The following is a 22,633-nucleotide window of genomic DNA, read 5'->3' as shown; positions in this document are numbered from 1 at the left end:
TCAGTCCAATTGTGTGATACAATCTGAGATGACAGATTTAGAGAATTATGATAAATCTGAGCTAATATAGAAACATAGGAGATGTTTGCTTAAAACTAAGCCCGAGTTGTTATACTTTGGCCTCATATTCAAAGTTTTGAATAAAAGAACTTAAACAACAAAGATTGTGTTCCATCATTTATTGTCAACAAATTCTGAAAGGTTAATACACACGTTATTTTGTGATATAGTAAAGTGACATTTATTTAATGCTTTTAATGACTGCATGTTCTTTGTTGCTGTATGTTGTTGCATAGGAAGCACAGGACGTTTATGCAGGTACAATAAAGAAATGAATATTGGACTACATCACATAGGTCTCGGAGAACAAAAGAGGCTGTGCATTGAAATACCTCCAAAGGTAAGTAAAGAAAATGTTGATCCTTTTCATGCCTGAAGAAATAAAATACAAATTACAATTTAAGTTTATTAGAAATAGTGAGCAGGTTTGCTTGAAACAGTACAATTCCTTTACTTTGTTCTTGTAAGTTGGTCACACTATAATTAACACTGAGTGGATAATTGTTTTTTCAGTTTGGTAACCAAACCAAAATAATTAAACAAAAAAACCCTTTAATTTGATCTGAAATGAATTTTGTAATGTTTCTTTATTTTATTTAGTTTTTGGGTACTTTTGCCCGTTTTGTTTTGTTTGTTTGTTTTAAATAAATCTACATAAATTTCTAAACAAAATATCATTACTAAATGAAAAGTCAAAACATTTTGTTTTGAACACGTTAAAATGAAATATTTAGACTTTTTTAAAAAATCATTTTTTGGCTGAAACTATTCAGCAAATTTAACCTGAATTTGTGAATAGTTTCAGTCAACTTGAAACCACATTTTTGGCAAATAAACTAGTCCTCTAAAAACCTTTGCCGAGCTCTGATCATAAGGCATTTAATGAAAGCAAAATGGGACTGAAAACTTGTACACATTTTGTACCTATTAGGTTTTTTTTTAAGATGATTGGAGGTGTTTTAATTTTTTTCCAATCATTCTCCCATTCCTCATAAAAAATAATTTGGTATAGAATATGTAATTTCTGCATAAGTTTTATATTTTTTAAGGCTGTTGATGAATCACAGTTAACTCATGCGATTAACTCAAAAATATTAACTGCAATTTAAAAAATTTAATTACACTGTTAAACAATAGAATACCAATTGAAATTTATTACATATTTTTGGATGTTTTTCTACATTTTCAAATGTATTGATTTCTATTACAACACAGACTACAAAGTGTACAGTACTTACTTTATATTAGTTTTTATTACAAATATTTGCACTGTAAAAATGATAAAAGAAATAGTATTTTTCAATTCAGCTCAGACAAATATTGTAGTGCAATCTCCATTGTGAAAGTTTAACTTACAAATGTAGATTTACAAAACAATGTAAATGTTTAGAGCCTACAAGTTCACTCAGTCCTACTTCTTGTTCAGTCAATTGCTAAGACAAACAAGATTGTTTACATTTATGGGAGATACTGCTGCCTACTTCTTATTTACAATGTCACTTGAAAGTGAGAACAGGCATTCACATGACACTTTTGTAGCCAGCGTTGCAAGGTATTTACGTGACAGATATGCTAAACATTCATATGCCCCTTCATGCTTCAGCAAGCATTCCGGAGGACATGCTTCCATGCTGATGATGTTCATTTAAAAAAAAAAAGTGCGTTAATTAAATTTGTGATTGAACTCCTTGGTGGAGAATTGTATATCTCCTGTTCTGTTTTACTCGCATTCTGCCATATATTTCATGTTATTAGCAGTCTCAGATGGTGACCCAGCACACGTTTGATTTATGAACACTGTCACTGCAGATTTGACAAAACGCAAAGAAGGTACCAGTGTGATATTTCTAAAAATAGCTACAGCTCTCGACCCATGTTTTAAGAATCTGAAGTACCTTCCAAAATCTGAGAGAGACCAGGTGTGGAGCATGCTTTCAGAAGTCTTAAAAGAGCAACATTTTGATGCGGAAACTACAGAACACAAACCACCAAAAAAGAAAATCAACCTTCTGCTGGTGGCATCTGACTCATGATGATGAAAATGAACATGCATTCGTCCTGTCTGCGTTGGATCGTTATTGAACCGAACCCATCACCAGCATGGATTCATGTCCTCTAGAATGGTGGTTGAAGCATGAAGGGACATATGAATCTTTAGCGCATCTGGCATGTAAATATCTTGTGACACCAGTGCCATAAGAACACCTGTTCTCACTTTCAGGTGACGTTGTAACCAAGAAGCCGGCAACATTATCTCCTGCAAATGTAACAAAATGTGTTTGTCTGAGCGATTGGCTGAAGTAGGACCAAGTGGACTTGTAGGCTCTAAAGTTTTACATTGTTTTATTTTTGAATGCAGTTATTTTTTGTACATAATTCTACATTTGTAAGTTCATGATAAAGAGATTGCACTACAGTACTGATATTGGGTTCATGGTAATTTCTGCTGTTTTTACAGTGCAAATACTTGTGATCAAAAATAAATATAAAATGAGCACTGTACACTTTATTTTCTGTGTTGCAATTGAAATCAATATATTTGAAAATGTAGAAAACATCCAAAAATATTTAAATAAATGGTATTCTATTATTGTTTAACAGTGCGATTAATTGCAATTAATTTTTTGAATCGCTTGACAACTCTAATTTTTCCTATGGTTTTCTAGTAATATAATTGGGTATTATACTGAATATATCATCATCTTTTTTTAGCTTTCTGAAAATGCTAATAGAGAGAAGTTTTCCTGGCATTAAAGAGTAAATCATGCACAGTTAGTTGAAAAACATTTTATACATCACTCATCCTGTTATATCCATGAAGCTGTGCAATTTCCCTACAAGGTAAGAGACCGATTTAGGTTCAGTTACATACAGATGAAAAGATATAATGCTCCTTTATTCAAATTATAAATTTTAATGAAAAAAGTGGGAGTGTCAAAATGTTTTTCTTCAGAAAACAATATAAGGAATAGCAAAAGGTGTGAATATTAAGCACAAAGTGCTTTTCTACTCTCAAGAGATGCACATGCTGTCTATTTTAATGCAAGTATGTCAGTAAAGTCTTGTTCTCCCGTTGAGCATTCTAGTTAGTTTGCAGCTTCCAGGTATAGAAAATTGTCTTATTGAAGCCAAATAGGAATTAAATTAGTAACAGAATGGTTTTGTTATATTATGAGCAAGAGAGCAAAGTTCATATTTCTAATGTAATGACTTTGTAAAAGTCCCCTTTGAATAGATACATAACCCATTTATTTCTTCTCCTCTAGGTACCAGATGGATAGACTGGTAGATATTGAGAACCTCTGTCAGGTTTTAGCCTATGAGCTAGTTAATCACATTCTTTAGTTGCCAAAAAAGAGCATTTATCCTGCAGGAAGAATGGTTGAAAGACTATTGTTGCATTATTAATAAAAACGGAGACAACACAGAATCCCTGATGCCTCAGGACGATAAGGTGAGACTTAGGAAACAGTTTTATTTTATTTATTTTTTCAGCTAGTTTTGCATTTCCATATTTCCACAGGCAACTGTAAAGTGTGGAATATGAAATGCATACAGCAGCTCTGCAGTGAAAAATGACTGGAAGTGTTCCATGTCATATGAATACATTATCTCATTCATATTTCTGTTTTGTATTACATTCGCATAGGCTTACTCTGCAGCTTTGACTAGTAGCGCACAATACATGATGCTGTACATAATGATCTATGATCAAGTGAAAAACAGTGTAAGATAAAATAGTTTAGAGGAAACATCAAGCAAGATTAACATTATTCTTGTGAAAAAATCACTACTAATCAGTAGCTATAAACAAAAGAATGGATAGTGAATTAAATATGAAACTGATAAGTATACATATACTATATGCCTGACAATGACATATATGGAGATGTTTTAAAGTTAACATCAAAACATCATGTAAATGTACCTAGATTATAATGTCAGGCTGTCTATTTATTGAATTAGCATTTAAATCTGTAGTGGCCAAGCCTGAGAATAAAGGCTAGCAAATTTGTCCAGTAATATTTAACGGGCAATGGAGCAAGGAGACCTAATGTGTGCAAGATATAAAGCAAATGAGAGTCCCTAGGCCTCAATATTTTTACCCTTCTAACTCTCACTTACAAGCAATCTATTTTCACTAACACATCTCTCAAATGGGAATGATTATTTTTGAACTATAGTACATTGTCTTCATATTTACTGTTTAACATTATATGGCACTAATATTGTTCAGAAATATTAACATAGTAAATCTTCATATTGTGTTACTAGTATGTTGTCTAATAGTAATAGAATGCAGTTTATTGAAATTTCTGGGCTATGATCATAATGTCTTAGGTAATTAGGTAAAAAGTGCACTTTAAGAAAAAATATATATCTTTTATTCAGTGTAATCATGTAATATTGAAATGAATCACAATATTGTTTTTAAATGACACATTTTTAAATCACTGAGGTTTTGGGGAGTTTCCAAGAAGGGCCATGGTTGTACAAACATTTATTTTTACCACTCAGTCTATAATTACTGGTCATCAGGATATTGAGACACAGCTTTAGTTGCAGAAACAACATAATTTAGAAAGGTTTCAGAGTGGTAAATGTGTTATTCTGTATCAGCAAAAAAAAAAATGAGGGAGGTTGAAGGTTTAACTTCCCTGGTCACTTAGATTCAGACCTAAAAGTCACAATTCTCCAACAACAAAAACTTCAAAAACAGACGCCAACGAGAAACTGCAGAATTGGAATTAATTTGCAAACTAGACACCATTAAATTACGCTTGAATAAAGACTGGGAGTGGATGGGTCATTACACAAAGTAAAAACTATTTCCCCAAGCTAATTTTTCCCCTACTGTTACTCTCACCTTCTTGTCAACCGTTTGAAATGGGTCATCCTGATTATCACTACAAAAGTTTTTTTTCCTCCTGCTGATAACAGCCCACCTTAATTGATTAGTCTCGTTACAGTTGGTATGGCAACACCCATTTTTTCATGTTCTCTGTCTCTATATATCTTCCTACTGTATTTTCCACTGCATGCATTCGATTAAGTGGGTTTTAGCCCATGAAAGCTTATGCCCAAATAAATTTGTTAGTCTCTAAGGTGCCACAAGTACTCCTCAGGTTTTTTTTTTGATAATTTAGAAAGGGTCTAGTACAGTAGGTGAAATTTGGGAGTGTTAGTAGGCAGGTTGCAAGTCATTTAGGATTTTATAAATCCAAGGCAATGCGTTAAAAATCCACCTAGAAACCAACAGATAGCCAATTCAGAGAATTACATCACTTAATAAGCAGGTTGCCACATTCCACACTAGTTTCAGTTTCTGTGTTGATTTAAGATAAAGTTGGAAGAAGAGCACATTGCAGTGGTCTAATCTCCAGGTAACAAAGACATGCATCAGAGCAGCAAGGATCTACATCTGAAAAAAGTCATATTCTCCTGGCCGAGTGATGATGAAAAATGGTCATTCTTGAAACTGCTGCTGTATGTTAATCTAGCAGCATTTTGAAGTCTAACAATCCCACCAGTTTATGAGTTCTGTTAACAAATGCCTGAGACACATCCTCAATATAAAGTAGGCAAACATCCTCATTATAATATGGAAGGTATCTTTGCCATATCTACTGGTTGCTTCCCTCAAGTTACCAGCATTACTTTACCATGACCAGTTTTATCTGGATTGAGTTTCAGCCAGTTGCCAATGATTTCAACCAGCAGTTTCATTCATTTCCTGATCTCAACCAAACACTGGACCAGACATTCAACAGCAGTGTCTTGGTTAGGTGAGATTGATACACTTTGACATCATCACCATATTGATAACTCTGCAGCCCATACCTCCTCACTCACCCTTTCAACAGGGGAGACAAGATGAAATGCTGTGAAAATCCAGATGATAGTTCTCCTAAAGATGAAGAGCAATTGCACAAGGTCTGGAAAAACTACCAGGAAGAAACTGAGCTGTCCCAGAGCAGTTGTGTCCAAACTTGGTATGCTTTTCATGTGAGTTATCAGAACTTTGTAATCATTGCTATTATGTGCATCTGATGGATCTAAAAATAGCAGCGTGGACACCCCAATCTTCATCCTTACCCAGGCTGCAGGATCTTTCATTTACACCGCACCTCAGTTTCTGTCCTCTTATTCCAGTCATACTCAGAATGACAAGGGGTCATGTGAGGCATCTAAAGGCTCTAAGAGTTATCTCACCACAGTTTTCTCTGTAGTCTTAAACAAAAATAGAAGATTAGATAGTGGAATGTTATCAGGAGGGCCAAATCGCACCTGGAGCTGCAGCTAGCCAGAGATGTCAAGAGTAACAAGAAGGGTTTCTTCAGGTATGTTGGCAACAAGAAGAAAGCCAAGGAATGTGTGGGCCCCTTACTGAATGAGGGAGGCAACCTAGTGACAGAGGATGTGGAAAAAGCTAATGTACTCAATGCTTTTTTTGCCTCTGTTTTCACTAACAAGGTCAGCTCCCAGACTGCTGCGCTGGGCATCACAAAATGCGGAAGAGATGGCCAGCCCTCTGTGGAGATAGAGGCGGTTAGGGACTATTTAGAAAAGCTGGACGTGCACAAGTCCATGGGGCCGGACGAGTTGCATCCGAGAGTGCTGAAGGAATTGGCGGCTGTGATTGCAGAGCCACTGGCCATTATCTTTGAAAACTCGTGGCGAACCGGGGAAGTCCCGGATGACTGGAAAAAGGCTAATGTAGTGCCAATCTTTAAAAAAGGGAAGAAGGAAGATCCTGGGAACTACAGGCCAGTCAGCCTCACCTCAGTCCCTGGAAAAATCATGGAGCAGGTCCTCAAAGAATCAATCCTGAAGCACTTGCATGAGAGGAAAGTGATCAGGAACAGCCAGCATGGATTCACCAAGGGAAGGTCATGCCTGACTAATCTAATCGCCTTTTATGATGAGATTACTGGTTCTGTGGATGAAGGGAAAGCAGTGGATGTATTGTTTCTTGACTTTAGCAAAGCTTTTGACACGGTCTCCCACAGTATTCTTGTCAGCAAGTTAAGGAAGTATGGGCTGGATGAATGCACTATAAGGTGGGTAGAAAGCTGGCTAGATTGTCGGGCTCAACGGGTAGTGATCAATGGCTCCATATCTAGTTGGCAGCCGGTATCAAGTGGAGTGCCCCAGGGGTCGGTCCTGGGGCCGGTTTTGTTCAATATCTTCATAAATGATCTGGAGGATGGTGTGGATTGCACTCTCAGCAAATTTGCGGATGATACTAAACTGGGAGGAGTGGTAGATACGCTGGAGGGGAGGGATAGGATACAGAAGGACCTAGACATATTGGAGGATTGGGCCAAAAGGAATCTGATGAGGTTCAATAAGGATAAGTGCAGGGTCCTGCACTTAGGACGGAAGAACCCAATGCACAGCTACAGACTAGGGACCGAATGGCTAGGCAGCAGTTCTGCGGAAAAGGACCTAGGGGCGACAGTGGACGAGAAGCTGGATATGAGTCAGCAGTGTGCCCTTGTTGCCAAGAAGGCCAATGGCATTTTGGGATGTATAAGTAGGGGCATAGCGAGCAGATCGAGGGACGTGATCGTCCCCCTCTATTCGACATTGGTGAGGCCTCATCTGGAGTACTGTGTCCAGTTTTGGGCCCCACACTTCAAGAAGGATGTGGATAAATTGGAGAGAGTCCAGCGAAGGGCAACAAAAATGATTAGGGGACTGGAACACATGAGTTATGAGGAGAGGCTGAGGGAGCTGGGGTTGTTTAGCCTGCAGAAGAGAAGAATGAGGGGGGATTTGATAGCTGCTTTCAACTACCTGAAAGGGGGTTCCAAAGAGGATGGTTCTAGACTGTTCTCAATGGTAGCAGATGACAGAACGAGGAGTAATGGTCTCAAGTTGCAGTGGGGGAGGTTTAGATTGGATATTAGGAAAAACTTTTTCACTAAGAGGGTGGTGAAACACTGGAATGCGTTACCTAGGGAGGTGGTAGAATCTCCTTCCTTAGAGGTTTTTAAGGTCAGGCTTGACAAAGCCCTGGCTGGGATGATTTAACTGGGAATTGGTCCTGCTTTGAGCAGGGGGTTGGACTAGATGACCTTCTGGGGTCCCTTCCAACCCTGATATTCTATGATTCTATGATTCTATGAATGTTGTTGGCCAGATTGCCAGCATGAAGTGATGGTTTCTTGAGCAAAGGTCATACAACAACTTCCATAAGACAAGACGATGCCCTACCCTCCCTTAGGAAGGAATTGACAGTCTTGACTAGTGATGAGCCACGTTCTTTCCTCACTGACCAGAAACCAGGAAGGACACTTGTTCCAAAGGGAGGTTGTGGAAAGGAAGACTTGTGACAATGCCTCAATGAACATCACTGACTTAAATTCAACCAGAGAGAATTTATCATTTGTCCCTTCCTGCATTGAAGACCTTGCCAATGAATTTTAGCTTGGACGTGGAAGGCTTGCATGGTCAGCATTTAGATCTGACTTAATTCATTGTGATGTAAAGCAGTCAAATGGAAACCTAGAGGTACTTGGTGAGGATATTTTCAATACTTCCAACTATTTGTTTATGTATTATTGCAGGTGCAATCAAATATGGTGTTGATTTTCTTCAGCTGAAGAGTTTGTCATTACCTTGGGAAAACAAACTCTCCATTGCACACTCAATTCCCTGTGGATAGCTGAGGATTGCTGTAATTTTGAAACCAGTGTTCCAATTGAATGTCTGTGTGGGACTTGACCTATATGCTATATCTCTTATTATTCTGGGCTGAGTCTGCCCACTTTCATGGTAACTAGTAAGAACAAGTCTATGGGATTTCCTGTTAATGTTTGGCGCAAATGACTTGGTACTAATGTAAAGGAGACTATATCCTTTTATTTATCTAGCTTGCCATGCATAATATATTCATATGGATACTTCTCTTTATCTTAACGGTCCTGGTTTGGCTGCCTGTGGTTCACCATCTATTTGGTTTTTCCCTAACTCTCCCATATATTGTCTGTGGAAGGGATTTCAGCATTCAACTGGAAATATGAAACAGCCTAGGAATTAGTGTCTTTCTAGTTTAGAGAATTTGTTTGTGGAGACTGTCCTTCATACTTCTTAATCTTCTTTCCAAGAACCGGAATATTTTATCTTTAGACAAGGAAAAATTATTTGCCTGTTATTTTGCTCCTCTAAACTTATAATTTGACAAGATTCATAATTGCCCTCATGCCTTCTCCTCATACTTCATACTTGAATATTTTCCAGTGACTGACTTAATGCTCATTCTCTCTCTCGTGTGTGTATTTATTTATTTGGGTTCTAAATTATGCTCAGGGGATGGGGAGCTCTTTACCTCTCACTCATGAGGGAGCCAGGCTCATGGGGAACAATTCTAATCACTTGTCCACAGACAGTTACACCTTTACATTCAGATTTCCAATAAGAAAATATGGTTGTGCCAGTTTCAGGATGGGGAGTACTTGTGGCACCTTAGAGACTAACAAATTTATTTGAGCATAAGCTTTCGTGAGCTACAGCTCACTTCATCGGGATGCATCCGAGACCTGTCAAGATGGGGTTTCTCGTTCTGTTAAGTAAATTTAAATTATTTTTTCTGCTGTGACTGCCTACTAGTATTTTTCTATATTTACTTATTCTAATTGGGATTATTATGCGAGGATTTCTCGCTATTATCCTTTTATTTTTAATGTGTATGATAATCACTTGACCTTATGTCTAACTTTATCGTTATTGTAATTTAATTAAAATGTCACGGCCACCATCAGTCTCAGACAGACAGTTAGAACACGGACCTTGCCGTAATTTATTTCCTATTCAACTACAATTTTTAATACGTAAGCAATAATATAAATAATAATCACCTATCTTGAAATGTAGATATGATCATACAGAATACCACCAGTCTGGTCCTCCACTGGTGCTACCTGTTGCTGAGGAATGCTCATTGTGACTCTGACCACAGATAAGGTTTGTTTCTGGTCCTCCTTCAAGCCAGGAGCAAAACATAATCTTCCAAAAAAAAATAGCCTGATGGTGCTGGACAGTATCACTCATATCTGCATGAAGTCCTGGCCTGTGCTATTCTGCATACATGCGTGGTCATGAGACCATAGTTAGGGTTGCAGCAGAGATTTCAGTTTAACAGGAAATACTTTGGGATCTCTGCTGAAAGTCTGGGAACAGAAATAAACAAAACATAGATAACCTAATTTGGAAGGGGTTTAGTTGTCTGTATATATAATATATGGGCCTGTTTTGACTAAATTAATTGAAGAAAATGGCATATTCTACTATTTATTTAGTTTAGTGAGAACAGTATTTACACCAACAGCAATATCTCCTGTCAAGTGGATGGGCTGGTATTTAAAAGCTTTGTTCAAATATGTTTATGTACTGCGATTATTTTGTGGATTTGGTGGTCTTTAAGTAAATTTTAGAGGCCACCATGGACATAGATAGGGCATTCTTCCTTTCCTCCTCATTCAGTACTTGCGTAAAGTGACCTAGCAGATTGTCAAGTTGCATATTGCCATAATGAGCAACGTTTTAATCACTGGAGCTGCTGTTGCTATAGCCTGGTGACTCAAGCATCCTGGAGTTCAATGGCAGCTTCATGCATATAAATCTGATTTTTTATTCACCTTTGCTACTAAAGACCCAGAACTAACTAAGCACTCCAAAGGGCCAAAGTACTGTAGGAGCTTTCTTCTATCACACTAAATGCGCAAGACCCAAAAGCATGGATCCAGTGAAATGATAACTTCAGAGAAGCAAAATTAGAGAGAAATAATTTTCCCATATGGGGGGCATTTTCAGAAAACTTTCAAAAAGAAATTTGAGTTTTTTAAAATTCTGACACATTTGTAAATTAAATTTGAATCTCATTCTGCACAGGTGAAAGATGGCTGTCTTAAGTCACTGGTCTTTTCCTCACTGAGCATTTTAGGTATTTTCAATCAGCATGCCAATTAGATCTGCCCTGACTAGAGTTAGATGGCACAGTGATAAACATGCCTGTGATCAGTCTACTGTGTCACTCCCATTAGTGCTAATACCGGAGGATCAGCATCAGTGATGGAGCAATAGTGGGAGAATTTCTAACAATGCTCAGTTTATACGCAGTCACTGCACCACCTAACTCCTGTATGTTAGCTGTGTATATACTGTGATACTGGTGAGCTGTAGCTATCGTCATAACTAACTTAAATTTTGTTTTTGTTTGGCTTTCTCTGCTCTCTTACAGAAAAGATCAGGAATGGAACTGACTGGGTTGAAAAAAGCCAGGATTTCTTTCATGTATTGGAATTATTAGATTTGCCAAATAATTTTGCTCCTTTACTTGTGAGTACAGAAGAAATCGCTGCAAAATATTTTCCCTTATCACTGCTGCATCTTTAGTAACATGAGTATGTGTAAGTTAGGCTAGTAGTAGCTCCTTCTTTCCATTCTTAGTTTTTATTTTTCCATAGTCATTTCTTCCCTCTTTTCTATTTCCACACCAGTCCGATATGTACATGAGACTCAATGTTATTGAATATAGAGACAGAATCAGCAACTCCAGACATTTGTGTATATAATGGGTTATTCAATACAAGGGACTGGCTAAATAAGAAGTCATGTCAAAAAAAAGCCAATTATCTGAATTCGAAACTGTATAGCACAGCATGTTTACATTAAGCTTTAAAATAAAGTTTTCCTTTTCTTGAACTCTATTTCCATTCAGCTTCTTTTAAAAAAAAATCATCCAATTTGACCTTCTGTATAATACAGGTCATGAAATTTCACCTAGATAGTCGTGTGCTAAGCTCAATAATTTGTGTTTGACTAAACCATATCTTCCAGGAAAGCATTCAAACTTGATTTGAAAACATCAAGAAATGGGAAATCTACCACTTCTCTTGGTGGTTTGTTCTAATGGTTAATTGCCCTCACTGTTAAAAATCAGTGCCTTATCTCTGATTTGAATTTATCTGGTTTTAATTTCCATCCCTTGGTTCTTATTGTGCTTTTTTTGCCAGGTTAAAGAGCCCTTTAATACCTGGAATTTTTTTCCCTGGGAAGGTACTTGCACACTGTAATAAGTCTGTCTTTTTTTTATAAGCTAAACAAACTGAGCACCTTAATTTTCTTACTGTAAGGTATTTCTTCCAGTCCTCAAAATGATTTTTATGTTTTTTTTCTGAATTCTCTTCAGTTTTTCAAAATCCTTTTTAAAATATAGACACCAGCACTGGACATATTATTCTAGTTTGTCTCACCAATGCTGCATACAGCAGTAAAATCACCTTCTATTTCCTACTCATTACTTCCCTATTTATATATCCAAGGATGTATATGCAAGCCCTTTTTGCCACAGCCTCACAGTAGGAGCTCATGTTCAGTTGTTTGTCCACTAGGTCTCCTAAATCCTTTTCAGAGTCACTGCTTTACAGGCTACACCAAATATGATGTCTTTTTTTTTCCTCCCAGTTTTACCACCCTCTGTTTTCTCTGTTTTCCCATCATTTCTCCACATTTACAATATCTTGTCCCTATCTTTTTACCTTCTCTGTTATCTCAAAATCCAGTTTTTGGATGCAAGTTTTCTGCATTGAGGTGGTGGGCAGGGCTCTACTCTGCTACAACCACTTAGTTACATTTAGTGGAATATTGATTTTTCAGCATGTGCTGTAAAAGTCAATATTTCAGTAGACAGAACAAAATGGAATCATTATTACATGGGTCAGTCAGTCATATTACATATATGACTTCAGTGCCATGCTTAACATAGATAATTGGCCTTCTCCAGTCTTCTCCTTGTCTGTTCTCTTCTTCACACTTGACAGAGAGAGTTCCAGTCTCTCAAGCAGCTTCTCTCAGGGTGGTTCTCTCTTGATGATCACTTTTTCATCCAGATTAGCCACCATAACTTTCCTCTGTCATTCAGTTTTTTTACATAACAGTTAATTTGGGTTCTTCCTTCCCAACCTTGCCCATATATATTTCTTGCACATGCTTCCATATTGCTACTTCTATGGCTCGGCCTATGACAGCGCAGATTCTGGGTTCCTACTGCTCACTCACTCCAACAGGTGATGACCAGTCACCACCCAGCATTTTCTTGCCCTCTAGAGCTCGCCTGCCACTTCGCCAGTTTGATTTCATCCTCACTCAGAGTAACACACAGGGATGCAACCTCTATGGCCTCTTCTGGCTGCCATTTGATCTCTTCTTAGGAGGTGTTGCTAAGAAACAAAAGAAAAACCCTCATCTGCGCCTTTTATCCCTGGTGTCATAAGCATTTTTTTAATCTCCCTATGAGTAACATCCACTACCAGAGTAAAGCAAGCCAGCCATTTCTGGAGCTGGGAGCAGTTTCTGGAGCTCGGGCTGGGGCTGACAGACCTTTTAAGGAAAGAGTGGCCCAGCCAACAGCAGTGATAGCAGGCGTGTCATCATCCCAGGCTGACCCGGACTGCCCCCTTAAAGGCAGTCATGGTGTTGCAAGTGAGCCCTTACTTGATTTTTCCCTCACCCAGGGTATCAATATGTCCAGACTGACTGTTAGATGCTAAAGAGCACCCCAAGTTGGAGGGTTTCATTTCTTAACAGAAAAGCCAAGGCAAGCCATAAACAAAACGCTGACTCCCACATCTTAGCTTGGTGACCTGGTCATTCTGTGTTCATTTGTCCCCGAACTGAGTCTAGTGTTCACCTCTATCCAGACTCTTCACCAGGGGTTCTCTCAGTTCCAGTCCCTCCCCTGGTATTAGACCTCTTGCTTCTTATGGAGTAAGACCCTGCTCTGGAGTCAGGGGTCCAGGCAGGTCCATCCACTGCGACTCTTCCAGGGACAGCGGGTGATCCTTGCCAGGCTGGGCTGCTGGGCAGAGTCTGGGAGACCTGTGGCTCAGACCATGCCCTCTTGGATGCCTGCCATATGCAGCCCTCTGTCTAGGAGCTCCCCCCCCAGAAGCACCTCTTATAGACTCTCCATTCTAGTGGGTTACCTGGAGAGCTCACCCTCCAGGTTCCCTGCTTAGCCTTTTGACTCAGGCATCTCTTGGGATCTTCTCTCCACAACAGCCTCCTGTTTTCCTTGGGAGTCCCCGCTTCACTGAGCTTGGGGTAAACTTTATTAGTTCCAGGGGCTCATTTGCTAATCAGCCACCTGTGGCAGTTCGCTATCCCCAGATGAGGCCTTCACATGGCAGACTGATCCCTAGCTCCCCATAAAGGCAGCTGCCCCATAATAGGTTGTGTGTTGTGGGAGGGGGGGAGGTATTAAATGTTGTTTTTTTTTTAAAGAATATATTTAGATTTTTTTAAAAGGGTTTAATATAGAGGAATAATATAATTAGCAGTTTACTAGCGCAATCGTATCAAAAGTTGTCATGAAAGATAAGTACAGTATACCAGGATTTCAAGAGTTCATCACAAGCACAGTACATAACTTCTAGCAACCTTCTCCTCTTTGGAATAAATTAAACAAACCTGTAGTGCAACAATGAAGGACATATGTCAATGTAATGACTGCTTTTTACATTAAGGGAATGCAATAAAGTGCTATAATTGTATAACATCTCTGCCTGGGTAGAGCTTTTTTTCACTTACAGATTTATGTATGTGCTCTGTTCGTGTTGTTTCATGAAAAAGTTTTTAAAAACTGTTTCAGGTAAATCATGTTAACAAATATTTTATTATGACTTCTATTTTTTTCTATTCCAAGACACACGCCTGGGCGCACACCCAGCAGCAAAACCCCAAAACAAACCTTTAAAATGGCATTAAGGTTAAGTGTATGTATCAGTCATGTAAGGGTTAAAAACATTAAATAGATGGTGTAATTATCTCAAAATCAAGCATTACAAACCCAGGAAATTCAGAATTGAGGTTATACTTAAAAGAAATCCAAACACTAAAGAGACACTTCCAAAAATGTAACTCTTCTCTTTACTGATGCCATGCAATTATCATATAATTATAATTAAGGCATTCAGTGGTTGTGGTCCCAGAATAGGTTAAACTAATTCTTAAATTTGTATTCATTTTTTCATATTTTCCTCTTCTGGATATCACTTTAGGGCACAGTTGAGGTTGTTTGATTGTGTTTTTCTTAACCTGTTTGGATTTCTTTATTTTAACTTAAATTAACTCTGAATTTCCTGGAATTATAATGCTGGGTTTGGGGATTATTATTACATCTCTGTGTTTTTTTTACTTTTACATTTTTGATATGTGCTCTCAACCTTAACTCCACTTTAACATAGTTTCCGTCTTTTAGATACCGTGGGGGAGTGTTTATTAATTGTTAAAAGTTGCATAAATGAGCACTAAACAACAACCCGAAAAAGAATACTATCATGTGACATTTTGAATGATTTGAAGACATGTAATACCAACCTTAAATTCTTTATTAATTTTAACTTTTAAGAGCAATTTCACCTGTAAAACAGAGCAGCACAAAGCAGCCAAAGTGAACTAATGAATACTAATACTAATGATACTAATGAATCTTGCAATTGGCTTGTTGGCTTAGAGGACTTTCTGAGTGAGACCAGTGCTATGTGAAGGAAGGGCAGAGGGAGCCAGTTCCCTCAGTTCTAATGTCTTTCCCCAGTGCTTCTGTCTCCGTTTCCCCAGCAATATTGTTGGCAGCACACAGTGGAGCCAAGGCAACAGTGCCACGAGGAACCTTTCAAACACTGATGTCCAAGCTAGCATGCAGTCATGGAACACTTAGGGTATGTGTACACAGCAAAGAAAAACCCATGGTTGGCCTGTGCCAGCTGACTCTGGCTCGGGCTGTGGGGCTGTTTCACTGCTGTGTACCCTTCTGGACTCGGGCTGCAGTTTGAGCTCTGGGACTCTCCTACCCCTCAGGGTCCTAGAGCCAGCCACGGGTTTTTCTTTGCTGTGTAGATATACCCTTAAAGAGCAGTGATGACTGGGCCAAGTAATTGACGAGTGAGAATCCTTGAGTCATAAATCCAGTCTCTTATACTACTGACGCATTATAATCAATAGAATTGTTGCATGCAAATTAGCAATAGAGGAAGGGTGGAGATTGGTTCAATTACCTATACTGTCACAGTGGTTGTTGACCAGATCCTGTCTGGAGCCTAAAATATCATGACAAGTAGAAAAAATAATCACTAATAACTTTACTTACAACTTATTTTCTTCAATATAGCCTTTGCACATTACAGTTATTTTTAACTATATGGAAGAAAATTCCTAAAAGACCCAGTTTTTAATTAACTTTAACTCATACATTAATTAGCATATGGTACATTTTCAGAAAATTCATAGTCAGAGTATTGATGAAGCAAGTGGGGGGAGGATACAGTGTCTTTTCAAAGAGTTCGTATCACTTCTTTATCTCCAAATCAGAACTCTCCTTGTGTGTCATTACTGCACATTACTTCATTTAATAATAAAGAAGGCAATGGCTTTGTCAGACAGCTGTATTAACCTGTGATTTTCATCTGGCTGCCCCATTTTAAAGGGTGTGGTTAGGATTTCAATCCGTGTTGTTCAAAAAATGAAACACAGTGAGAAGTGAAAGGTGTCAACTGTAGTCGCTCATACTTCATTTGGGTTTGGTTGGTCAGCATCCATAGGCAGCATGAATAACAGACTGGTCCTAATTTCAGCTGTATACATAATATCTTACTCTTTCAGTTTGTGGATAAGAATGGGAGCGGTTTGTGGGAGAGGTTTTCTTATTTCAGTAGTCAATACCAGCAACATTAAAAAGCTCACCTAATGTATTCTTTGGCAAGCCACAAGGAAAGCGGATTTCCAGGTTTGCAGTTTACTGGAGCACCTAATGTAAAGTTTTGCTGCTATGCCATATGTAGGGTCAGGTTTGGTCATGTCAAGTTCCCTGTAAGTCCTGAAGTGAATTTTTTCTATTTAGATTTGGCTCTTCTTCCTCTGACTCTGGCCTTCTCCCAGCTTAGTAGTGCTGCTGTTGCTCAGGCAGATGGAGCAGCCTTATAGCGTTCCTACTGAGGCCTCAGAAACCAGTTTATGGCATGGTGCATGAAGGCCTACGCAAAGGCTGACGTTGCTGCCCAGCCCCTCTTTTCTTCACTCATGGTGATGGCAGTTCTTTTAGGGTCCACCATTCTGTCCAGCGCACTGAGTCCTACCACAGGAAGAGATTAAAGCTGTACCCTGGGGGAAGAGTTGGGAGCTGGTTTTTTTTTCATATTAGTGACAGGGCTTGTGACTAGATGTAATATCTTCCCGCATCTGGATGCCATACTGAAGGAAGAACTGAGGTGGCAATGGAACCAGGTCTCTTAAGAGCCACAGCCTCAAAGGAGGGGTATGGGGTTGTAGCAATGTCTCTTGAAAGCTTGCCCGCTTAGCTCAGTGTTGCTGGCCAATTCCTGTAGCCACTGTGAATGAGAGAGCCTCGTCCTGCCTCTTTGAGCAACAGCACATACCAGAGAAGGAAGGGAGGATCAATTGTACATAGAGAAACCCTATTTCAAGTCTTTACTGAGTGCCAGGAAGAGATGTGGAAGGAAATGTGCGCTCTTCTCTGTGGGTGATGCTCATTTCTCCACACCACTGGCACTCTCCGCAATCACCATTCTGCATCCTAACTAGTCTGTACTGGTATGTCCCCTGCTAGCGTGGATGAGTGAAGTTCTGCTGTGTGTGTCATTGCAGTGAAATATCAGTGATATTGCATATCCATCTTTATTCTTTCAGTACCCCTTGGCCTCAAGCCAGTGAATTGAGTTTGCAATGGACTTAACACAAAATGACAAAACATAGGAAAAGAAGTATCATTCTTGACTATGAAACTTTTTGATTGGGTGGAATGTGTAGGAAGAGGAAAACTCAGGCTGGGGGAAAACTGAGTGACATTTATTGTCATAGTCTGAGATGCAGTCAGCCTAATATGGTTTGGGTTATGCTTTGCTAGGGATTTTATCACCAACATTTCTTACTCTCTGTTTCTGTGGGTGGAATTACACAGAAAATGACATTCTGTCACCTTTACTCCCCTTTACTCTGTAAGCAGTCACATTTATTTCACTTATTTGACTTGTGGTGGAGCAGAGCACTTTTCATTGTGGGTCATGGTCACAGAACCTGACCTTAAATGGGGAAAGTCATACATTGCTCAAATAAATTATTAAAAAGGACTAGTCACAATTATACCTAGCTTCATATACAATATGTAAAAAGAGTAATAGAAAACAGTTTTCATAGGTTTTCATTTTATACATAAAGTACTCTTTCTACCTGTGACTAGGCTATGTTAATAAATAGTAATCAAAGGGGAAACTAGATGACTCAAGGATAAGCTACAGGAGTCTTTGATTTATGTATCACGAGTTCAAATCCAACCCAGACTGATAGTGATCAAAAGTTGTTACTAGCTGTGACTAGGCTCTAACTGGTCAATAGCAAAATGGGGATTAAGGACTTCTCGACAGAATAAAATAGTGAGGCAGGGCAGTTGTTTTCAGCAGGAAAACCTCCATTATGGGAATATTAAAGTCACATGAAATAAATAGAGTATTTCTCCATTGGAAATAAATTGAGCAGGATGAACTCTCTGAATCTGTAGCTTGCTTGCTGTTGTAAATTGAGTGGGGCTGGAGACTTTGTACGGTACACGTTGTTTGGTGATCACAGCTGCTGCTCATTTAGAATCAAGCCAAATGTTGCAAAATGTAAATTTAAGCTTGAACACTTTCTAAGCCACTTTGGCTGCCTTTTGAAAAACACTTTAGGCCTGAAGTCTGCTTTATTCATATCAATGGGAGTTTTTTATTAACTGTAATGGAAGCAGAATCAAGCCCTTATGTTGTAATTTTATTGCTGTTGTTGAGAAATAGTTGACCTAGAAGTTGAAATAATTTAATAATACAGAGAAAACAAGGTATATTAGATTCTCTTATAAAAAAAGGGAAGAAAACTCTTTAAATAGATTGTAACTCCTGCAGAGGGTATTTGCATTGTTACCTAGAAACATTGCAATGATATCACATTTCACTGTACTGCTTTATACCCAGGGAAAGATGAGGAACAAAGATGAACTACTTCTTTGCCTGTGTTGTTGTAACATATGTATCCACTCTACTTAGGAAGAATCTTTGGCTGACCTTGTTGAGGTGAATGAAGAATATGGCAGATGAAATGAGAATGAGGGGATTATGCATCTGAAAACCAAGGACATCCAGTTAAAGCTCATCTTATTTTAATCTTCATGGTATGTTCAAATTTATTTCACTTTGTCAGTAAGCTCATGTAAGATAGTTTAATTGAAAAATACCCTTTTCTCAGTGGGATTTATGCTTTCAAACAGGTAAAACTCAGTTATCAGTAGTGTGCAAATTATGTCAATAAGCCCAAGGAAAAATCAATGAGAATATTTCCCTCAGGGCCTAGCATACTGATTATAAAAATATTAATACTTAATACCTTTATTACTCTCATATCTCTGCAACTGAAACATATAAAGATCCTTCTTATCCATTTATAAGGAATATATGATGTGTGCAAGTCCTTCAAATGCCTGTTTGTTGGAGAAACATTTACATTTTGGACAAAAGTGCAAGAGGAAAGACAGCTGAATGCAAATTCATGTCTTTGAAGGCATTATATATACATGTATACATATATATATAATGTAATATAATATACATTTTGTAACCATATGTGTAAATCTGACACACATCAGACCTGACAATGTAGACAGGAATGTCTTACGTTTTGAACTATCTGTAGTAACACTTTGTCATTTTCTGTAATAAAACTTCAGCTTTCCTAGGGATGAATTACAAATGTTTGCTCTCACACAAAGCATAAATATAAATGTTGACAGTGTCATGCAACACTAACTTCTGTCATCCTTACCAGTACTTGCCACTACATGTACAATAGCCGGTAAAGCTCATTTGTAAAATAGAAACGACACAGATTGCTTGGGGGGAAACATATGTCAGTGTTGCTGGATTTCTGTTTAGTTTGACTTCTGTTGTTTAAGAATGCAGAGATATTTTTAATTGAATTCTTTTTAGCTTCCTGCGAGGACTGCACTGTTTAATGGTCAATTATCATGTTCAATGTAAATTGATTTTCAAGAACTTTTTATTACTTGGCTACAAAGAAACTTGACCGATGTGTTTTCAGCCTGAGGATCAAATTCTTTTACAAAATGAGAAACTAGCATAAAACTAGCTTTAACAAATAAATAAATATGAAAAAAGGTCATATCCATATTGTCAGATACTTTCTTTTGGCCAATCTTATCCCCATTGAACTCAGAGGGAGATTTTTCCATTGATTTCAATAGTAGCAGGGCCTAACATGTAAAGGTGTCTTTGAGTATTTCTGACACAAGGGTGAAGGGGAGAGGGGTCATAGGAGACTCACATTTAAAGTATTCATTCTATGAATATATTTTTAAAAATAACAATTAAGGACTTTTACGATGTCGTTTTAGCACTAATGTCTCTCGCCCTGCAGACTTGGAGGTGCGGGGATTTGTCTGGGTCAGCAGAGGAAAGAAAACTTGTTCCCTTAAAGGATTGTGCCCCTGTTTAGAGTTGAGGAGTGGGATACTGTGGCTCATTGGCTGGAGCAGCACAAGCCTATTGACTCCCACACACTCAAAGGAAGGGCTAATAAACCCTTCCTCCGGCCCCAGCAGCACCACTTGCACAGGGAAGAAAACCTCCCCCATTGGATTAGAATAGCACTGGGTTTGGGGGCCTCACTGAATTTACCCCTGGACTGCCAGGTTGGCCAGAGTGGTGTGAGGTTTTTTTCATCTTCCTCTCAGCAGCCCAGGGACCCAGTGGCTCAGTTAGGTTGTAAAATTTATTTTGTTGCAACTTGGTAGGTGCCCAGTGCAGGTACTTGTTCAGAAGGGGGTCTGATTCCCTGAACTGGAATTGGAAGCAGATTAGAAGATATCTCTTAAAGAAAGTGGGGAATTGGGTTCCTAATGTCTGGGTTCAGTAGGGAGACAGCCTGCTCTTCCCCACCCTCCTTAGACCTCATAGAAAGAGAGGATAAAGGGGTCTCAGCAATATCATTGAGACCAGGTTAGCTGCTGTCAGCTCTCCACCAGATGAAATAGATTACAAAGGAATTACCTGCATTGGGCAAGTTAATCCCAGATAGCTCCCAGATGTGTTACTTAAAAGTTGCAGCCTGGTTAAACCACATTCCTGGTGTCTTGTCTGTCTTCCTGCGGTGTATGGGATAATGCTTCAGATTTGCCATAAATTGGATGCTTGCACCTTTTAATGAGTTTTGGCACAGTGGCCACAATTTTTGCAGAAGGAGATTTAATGACAAAAGAAAGACATAATACAATTAATTCTTACCATAAGAATAACCCTGGTCTATCTCTCAACTTGGGTAAGTTGTCCAAATCAAGCAATTAAAGAGATCCTCAGTTCCTCATAACAGTCTGCCTCATGCATTCAGCCTACTCAGGCCTGTATGGCTGATTTAGGCCTCAGTCCTGCAAGTGCACGTGCCTAGGCAGACCCCCATCTCTACACTCAGAAGTCTGCCCATTTCCCATTTTTTGTAACCTCGCAAATCATCACCATTGTAGAGGATATTGGGTTTGCCACCACTCCAACTGTGGCAGTATTTTCTGGTAGGTTTCTCTATGCTGTCTCACAAATTCTTCTTCTGTCGTTTTGTTGGCCTTATAAGGAGACACAAACATTTTCCTCCAAATACATTGCTAATTCTACTAACATTTAAAACACTGTACAAACTTATCTACAAGGTACAAAAATCTCTAACATGATTGCAACCTGAAATACACCTTTCAATATTAAACAGAATGTCAATAATTGCCTGATTGAGTAAAGCAAAGGATGGGACAGATTAATATACATTGAAAATCAAATATTATTTCACATAAATGCAATGTCCCAGGCAGTTGCAGTTTTTGCTTTTTATGCTGCAACTTTAAACATTATTTATTAAAACCAACAAAACAAGGGAATTAAACAGACTGGCATAATCAAGGCATAATAATGACGTGTTTTTGACAGTTCTGCCGATGGCAGTAGAAGGGAGGGAGGAAGGGAGACCCCATTCCTAAAGTAGTTATTGATACCTTTGTTAAAATTAAGGAGTGTTTTACATATTGTCTTTTGAGAATTTGACACTAGTTATTATTAAACTTACAGCTGGACCTTTTCTAGATCTTTTAAGTTACAACAATTTTACTTGTGCATTTTTCATATGGTCCACCTGAAATCTTTGAACAGTGCCACAGTGCAGAATGTTGCTATTTTGTGAATACGCAGGCCTCTCTCTGCTTTATTTGATGCTTTACAGTGCACTCCAAAGCGTTGAGATATTCAGTGCCACCACACAATCTTTGTATTGTCTTACTACTTAAAACTCAACAGTGCTTTTGATACTGTCTCTTGTCTGGAGCAATGCTTTAAAGTAGAGGAGACTATTTATTCTTCCAGTATAATATGAAAATGATAACAGAGTCAAAAATTCCTTTTTTGTACAAATTTTTGGGGTCTTGTCTTTAAAACCGAAAAGGGTTTCTTTTGGGATTTGAGTGTCTAAATCT

General features: G+C 38.5%; 1 long non-coding RNA gene across 1 annotated transcript in view; it reads left to right on the top strand.

The window, feature by feature from the left end:
• The window catches only part of LOC311513022, an 86,969-nt gene that overhangs the window by 23,682 nt on the left and 40,654 nt on the right, over positions 1–22,633 (top strand). The window contains exons 2-6 of the long non-coding RNA XR_014709630.1: positions 297–400; positions 2,773–2,901; positions 3,327–3,514; positions 11,306–11,403; positions 19,158–19,282. This is a non-coding gene — a long non-coding RNA (uncharacterized lncRNA). The remainder of the gene's footprint in view (positions 1–296; positions 401–2,772; positions 2,902–3,326; positions 3,515–11,305; positions 11,404–19,157; positions 19,283–22,633) is intronic.

The sequence above is a fragment of the Lepidochelys olivacea genome (genome assembly GCF_965140295.1).
Source record: "Lepidochelys olivacea isolate rLepOli2 genome assembly, chromosome: 1".
NCBI classification, from domain to species: Eukaryota; Metazoa; Chordata; order Testudines; family Cheloniidae; genus Lepidochelys; species Lepidochelys olivacea.
This window is presented reverse-complemented; position numbering and strand designations above follow the sequence as displayed.